The 7,500-nt window shown below is 40.5% G+C and overlaps 1 long non-coding RNA gene across 1 annotated transcript in view; it reads left to right on the forward strand.

Annotated features, from left to right (window-relative positions):
* Window positions 1-7,500, forward strand: part of LOC127806406 (uncharacterized) — a 22,357-nt gene that overhangs the window by 1,942 nt on the left and 12,915 nt on the right. The window lies entirely within an intron of this gene.

Here is a 7,500-nt window from a genome sequence, read left to right on the forward strand (position 1 = left end):
GTGATTCACCCCCTTGTGATTGTCCAAGAATAATCAAATAATCCAGGGCCCTGGGAACGTGACTTAAGAGTGTGTGCTTCTGGGTAGCTCCCAGTGATAAGCAAGTACATTCGAGTAGTCACGGATTATTGGACTAGTGATCTAAGGATGGTAGAAATCATTTAGAAAGGTGTTAGTACATTATTCCTTTCTAAATGATGGGTGTTACGCAGAGGGGTATTTTCGTCATTACACTAGTAGGTCAAAGACATGGCATATGCAAAATTATTCGTGGGGTCAGTGTTACCATATGGTGATAGTTGGAACACTTAGAATGACAAAATATAGCTACTAGGTAGCAGGGATATTTTGGTCATTTTAGTAGTCGTGAATAATTTGTCTTTTGGTCCCCGGGGTAGCTCGATGTAACTCATGTATTTTTTAATACATTTGGCTTGTTGGATGAATTATATTGAGAGAGAATTATTTTATTCAGAATGGTCCATAATTAATTGGGCTAGAATAAAATAATAGTTCATTAGGGTTTTTAATTAATTAATTGGGCTAACCCAATTAGAAAATTAATTAAATGATATTGGCCCATTAGGGTTTGGCCCACTAGGGTTTTAACCCTAGGGTTCTCCCTATATATTCTCTCATTATTTGTTTTTTCATCCAAGTCGTTTTCATTCTTCTTCACCGAAGAAAGGCCACGAGTTCGAGTCATATTTCGGAAGATCGAAAGAGAGCCTCGAAATTCTGATGCGAAGGAGCCGAAGGATAGCAGGACAGCCGTCGTCTCCACCACGCGAAGAAGCTACCGCGCATCCTGCCCCTATCGCCCCATTCCGACCGGTAATCCGCCGTAAAAGTAAGTCTCTTAGATTCTAATCAATACGAGGATCGTTTTTTGATTAAAACGCTTCCGTTGCATGCTTTTGTATCCTCGTTTTTGATCTTTCACACCGGGCATACCCGGGGAAAGGCAATGCCAAAACAACTAGCGATCAATGGCAAGAGCCTCAAACTAAATTAAAACCTGAGGATACAAGGTAAACATGGCCCTGTATACACTGGTTTTAATGCTATGAATAATACAATTCGAATGGGCTGGAAGCCCTTCAAAAATTAGACGGTTGCGAGCAATCCAAATCTGATACATGGTACAGCCCAACGCAATACGCTTAAGCTTGCTTTGCCATGAGGTGCCACGGGCTTCTTTTTTCAACCACTTGAGTGCACTTGGGAGAGTGGACATAACACGTGATAGGCCCACCCATTGCTTAATGTGAGTCCATATTCTCAAACTCATTGGACACTGGAAATATAGGTGCTGTACAGTTTCCTCTGCTGATCCACAATCTTGGCAACTGACATCAAGGTCCATGTATCGCAGCTTGTCTTTAGTGAGGATACGCTCCTTGGCACAAAGCCACAGAATAAATGAGTGCTTGGGGATGATGCTGGAGCTCCATATAACAGTTGCCCAAGCTCGGTTGATGCCTTTAGGCCGAAAGAATTATAAGCATGAGATAGATTAAGGGCCTCGTCGCAAGCCCATCCAGAAAGCATACAGACAGCAGCTGAATGAGAGCCTTTAGCAACACATAGGGCATCCCTTAATGCTAGAATCCTCTTTATGAGAGGTGAGTCATCTCTCTTGACTCTCAGCTCCCAAATAGAGGCAGCAGCTAGATAGTGTTGGTGAACCCATCGGATCCACAAGGAATCCTTCTTACGGTGGATATTCCAAAGGACCTTGACAAGCAAAGCTGAATTCCAACTTTGTAGGTGTAACACCCCTCTCCTAAAACTAACCGAGAAGATGTGCTACTAGGGATAATAAAATAAACTAGCTGATAAACCGAAATCTGATACCATGACTGAACATCTCAATCAACTAGAATAAAAACTCTGAGTCAATACAGATTGAAAACCATAAACTCTGTCTAAGGGACAATCCCTTGACGGAAATATAAAATAGATCTAAACTGAGAAAACACTATAAAACTTAACAGACTCCCAGACATCTTTTATCTTGAGCGGCTCCATGTACACACACTACTGAATACTGATGCTAGGCCCCACATCTGATACTCCCTTGCTAGAACCTGGAGGGGTGAAGAGTACAAGGTGAGCTACAAAAGCTCAGCAAGTAATAAGTTGGAAAGAATACTGAAGCTGAATCGAAGAATATCGATATTGATAAATAACTCACTGAACTTGTAGTGTATAATCACTGTCTGTTTGCATTAATAAAAATGTAATGCACATAAACTGTAAATTAAATGCAGGTATGCAACTTTGGCTCATAAGCCCACATAATCTAATAATACATACTTGTCTGATTTGAAATCTGCATACATAAAAACTGTAAGCACATACTGTGGGCAAAGCCCCTAGTCCCCTGATTGCCACCAGGCAAGCAACTCATAAACTGAGCTGAAACTAAAACTGATGGGATCCCCGCAGACTAAGCTGCCTAGAGCGCATAATGCAATACAGTGCTCACATAAATGCTGGCACACGATATGTAGTGCTCCATATAAAGTCATGCTCAATGCTCATACCAAAATGTATGCACATAATCTCACAAAATAATACTGATCATGTTATAATAATGCTAAACATGATATGATCTTCATCTATATGTTAGAATACAAAGATTCAATGAACTATGATTTAAGGTATGGGTATGATTAACTTGTCATGTTCTAGCTTATGAATTCAATGTTGGAAGGTATTGAATACATTAATTGAATTAAACTTGAATTAAGACTCATTGGAAGCTAAATTGGATTTCTAGAAAAGTCATCCGGATATCAGGAAGGATATCCTAATATGATGAAAGACATCCGGATATGAAGAAGGATCATCTAGATACACTGACATTCAAAGCAGAAGCTATTCAAAAATGCTAGGATGTATTGGGATATGAACTAGGACATCCGGATATGATTCTGGTCATCCAGATATCTCACTGATGCATTCGGATATAACTGGGGACTATTCGAATAAAAAATTCAACTTTTGAGGGAGGCATCCGGATATTAGGTGAGACATCTAGATATTATCTTGACCTTTTCGGATGTATAAACAAACCATCCGGATATCATACTTGAAGAACTTTAGATACATTCGGATACGATACAAGGTATCCGGATATTAGAACTTAGAGTAATAGAACTTGCAATCCAAAATGGATAAGGATTAATAGAACATGTAATCCAAAATGGATGAGGATTAATAGAACTTGCAATCCAAAATGGATAAGAATTACTGGAACTTGCAATCCAAAATGGATGAAGATTACTGGAACTTGCAATCCAAAATGGATGAGGATTAATAGAACTTGCAATCCAAAATGGATGAGGATTAATAGAACTTGCAATCCAAAATGGATGAGGATTAATAGAATTTGCAATCCAAAATGGATAAGGATTAATGGAACTAGCAATCCAAAATGGATAAGGATTAATGGAACTTGCAATCCAAAATGGATAAGGATTAATGGAACTTGCAATCCAAAATGGATCAGGATTAATAGAACTTGCAATCCAAAATGGATAAGGATTAATAGAACTTGCAATCCAAAATGGATAAAGATTAATGGAACTTGCAATCCAAAATGGATGAGGATTAATAGAATTTTCTCATAACTTCACTGTTATACTCATATATATATATATATACATCTCTGCTTACTGATATAAATTTGAAAACTACAACGAAGAACTGGAATAATCTGAAATCAAAACTGATATGAACCTGTAATGGACGGGATTACAGGAAGAATATTTGCCTGATAAAACTCTTTGATCGAACCTTGGAGCGATCCTGAAGACTCTAGCAAGCCTCTGCTATCTCTTGGCCTTTCTGTTCTTCACACGGCGTGAAGAAAAGCTAAGCTAATGGGCTCTATATATAAACATAAAGTCTTAGATCTCTTTCCTTTTATAACTTCGAATCCCTCTCCCAATTGAACTTGGAGACTCTCAAAATCTTCTCCTATTGGGAGTAGGAGACTCTTAATCCAAATCCATCTCATACATGGATTCTCATTCTCCTTTAAATACATAATCTCACTTGATTAATAATAATACAAAAATTATTATTAACACTCTCAGTTAATAATAAAACTCCAAAATTACCTTCATGCCCTTGCATTTAATTTTCACAAAATAAATTCCATTTAAATGCTATTTAAATACTATTCTCTCAATTAAAAATCTAAATTGCCACCTTGGCAAATTCGTTTAACTCCAACATTAAAAAGAAATAAATGTTGTTCTTTTCCTTCAAAATCTCTAAACTGCCACATTAAATAATTAATTGGCAAAATCGCTTAATCAAATACTTCAACAATTAATTAAATCATTCTTGAATAAATACCGGGCCCTCTAACGAGTCATTACAGTAGGTCTTTAAGACCAAGCCCCCCCTCAGACTTGGGAAGGCAGATATCACGCCAAGCAACAAGGGCAGCCTTGGAGTTCCATAAGAAAAGACGGCAAAGTCTGTAAAGCTTCTCTAAAACAGCCGCTGGAACAGGCAAAATAGATAACTAGAAGCACTCGGAATCTTGAAGGACAGCTCTGATAAGCTCGAATCTGCCGGAATATGACAGTGAGGACGTAGCCCAAGCATTGATGCTATCTGAGATTTTGTCCGTGAGAGGCCCATAATGCATTACCTTGAGTTTTTCCGTAGCGAGGGGGATGCCCAAGTATCGGAAGGGAAGATCACCAATAGAGAAATTAGTGCCCGCAAGGATCTCATTTAAATCACTGCTGTTAATACCCGCAGGGTATAAGTTGGATTTAAGAATATTAGATGAAAGCCCTAAACAAGCTTCGAAATTATGGAGGCAGGCCATAAGGATTCTGATAGAGGTAATATCTCCTCTAGCAAATAACATTAAGTCATCAGCGAATGCTAGGTGCGAGATGTTCAAACCACTGCACTTTGGATGAAAATTAAAATCAGAGTTCACTGTGGCCTTTTTGAGGGATCTAGATAAATATTCAATGCATAGAACAAATAGAAAGGGAGACAGTGGGTCCCCTTGCCTAAGGCCTTGCTAGCCTTTGAAGAAACCATATATACCTCCATTAACCATGATGGAGTAGGAGGCAGAGCATACACACTCCATGATCCACTTGGAGAAAATAGAGGGGAAACCCAGACCATTCAAAATCTGCTAAAGGAAGCCCCAATTAACTGAATCAAAGGCTTTCCGGAGATCGACCTTGATAAGACATCTAGGCGATATCCTCTTACGGCTGTAATTACGAAGGATCTCTTGGGCAAGGTGAACGTTCTCTGTAAGACTCCTGCCCTTGACAAATGCTTTTTTCGCTATCAATAATGGAATCCAAAACCAAAGCAAGCCTTGAAGCTAGGACTTTGGAAATAACCTTGTAAGTGACGGAGCAGCAAGCAATAGGCCTAAAATCACCAACTGCGCTGGCATGCTTTGACTTGGGAACAAGAGTAATGGCTGAGTGATTGATCTGCTTGAGGAGTGACCCCGAGGAGAAGAATTCCAGGATAGCCTCGGTGAATTGTTCGCCAACTATAGGCCAAGCTTTTTTGAAAAAGCAAGCAGAAAACCCATCCGGGCCTGGGGCCTTCTCGTCCCCAATGCTAAATAGAGCAGCCTTAATCTCTTCGTTGGAAATATTCTAGGAAAGAGCAATGGCTTGATCCGAGGAAATACTAGGCCTAGAACATAAGATTTGAGGGTCAATGGCCTCACAATGCTTGGAAGAGCCCAGCAAGCCTTCATAAAATTGAATAAATTCACTAGCCACGCCATCAGTGGTAGTATTGACAGACCCATCATCTCTAGATATGGCTGCAATAAAGTTTCGCTTAGAATTACGCTTTACAATAGCATGAAAGAATTTTGTGCACCTGTCACTGAACTTAAGGTAATTGCACTTTGCTTGCTGATGGAAAAAAGATCTTTCAGCCTCTTTTAAAAAGAAGGCACGCTTCCGCAACATGGTAATCTGAGCTTGAAGGGCCTAGTTCTGAGGATTGGTATTAAGCATGAGCTGGGCATCTTCAAGCTCTTTATCAGCCAAAGCCACTCTGGACGAAATGTGACTGAAATGCTTCCGGTTCAAACTCTTGAGAGGACTCTTAAGCAACTTAAGCTTCCTGCATAAGCTGAATTGTTTAGTTCCATGGACCTGCTGAAGGAAAACAGAACTGACAATATTGGAAAAATCCTCATGTTCCGCCCACATATTAAAGAACATAAAAGGTTTCTTTTGAGGATCCCCATGATGGAGAAGGGACACAACACATGGAGAGGGGACACAACACATGGAGAGTGATCAGATAGGCAGCCTGCAGGCAAGAAATTGGCATGACCCGAAAGGTTACTCGACAGCCAATCAGGATTAACCATTACATGGTCCAACTTGGAGCAAACAGTGTTGTTTGACCAAGTATAAAAGTAGCCCATAGAAGCCAAGTCCGTGAGCCCCGTAGACAAGCAGCAATCCGATAAATCAATGGTTTCATATGGGGTGATAGCTGCCCCCATTGACCTTCTCCTCAGCACGAAGGACACAATTAAAATCGCCCAAAATGATCCATGGATCAGAATGATTGAACCCAAAATTCAAAAGATTCTGCCATAAGGAACGCCTGCCCAGAATAGAATTAAAAGCGTATACAAAGCTTGCATGAAAAGTGCAACCAGAAATCTTACACCCAATACGACAGTGGATAACTTGGGGAGAGATCTCCAAAGGCTCCAAGCTTAACTTCGATGGGTCCCAAAGAACTAAGATGCGCCCAGCAGAGTGCACTTGAAAATTATTTACCTCCTCCTAACCAGGGAATTTCCTGCCCATGATCTTAAGCAGCTTGAACGGATTAAGCTTGGACTCTAAAATAGACATAACACTTACATGATGCTTATTAATGAGGCGCTTAACCCCATTTTGCTTAAGGGGCATGTTGAGGCCCCTGATGTTCTAGCTGGAAATAATCATGATGGAATACGAAGGGCAGGGCCCTTCTTCCTTAAATCATGGGATTGTACGGAACTCTTTGCCAAGCGACTGACTGATTCTTTCGGTACCTTAGATACCTTATCACCTGGGCGGCTTTGAGAAGGATCAGCTTCATTCGGAATCTTAGATGCATTGTCCTTGGACTGATTTTGGGAGGATTCAGATTTATCCTTCACCTTTGTAAGGAATCAGAGTTATCCTTGACCTTTGGTAAGGAATCAATCTTCTTTTTCAACTTGGCAGCCTTAGACTTGTCGGATTTCTTCTTTCTCTTAGAGACCACCTGCTCATATTCGCCATCATCTCCAGCCTCAGTGGCTTCAGGTTGACCCTTATTTGGTGTAGATTCCAAGGCTTCATCACTGTTCACACCAATGGCCTGCTCCTGATCCTTCAACGGGGGATCCAGCTGCTGTAGAGAAACAGGATCTGGGCACACCTCACCCACTTCAGGGGCTGCTTGAGGGACCATATTCGGCTCCACGGTCGG

The sequence above is a fragment of the Diospyros lotus genome, chromosome 7 (genome assembly GCF_014633365.1).
Source record: "Diospyros lotus cultivar Yz01 chromosome 7, ASM1463336v1, whole genome shotgun sequence".
Classification (NCBI taxonomy): Eukaryota; Viridiplantae; Streptophyta; class Magnoliopsida; order Ericales; family Ebenaceae; genus Diospyros; species Diospyros lotus.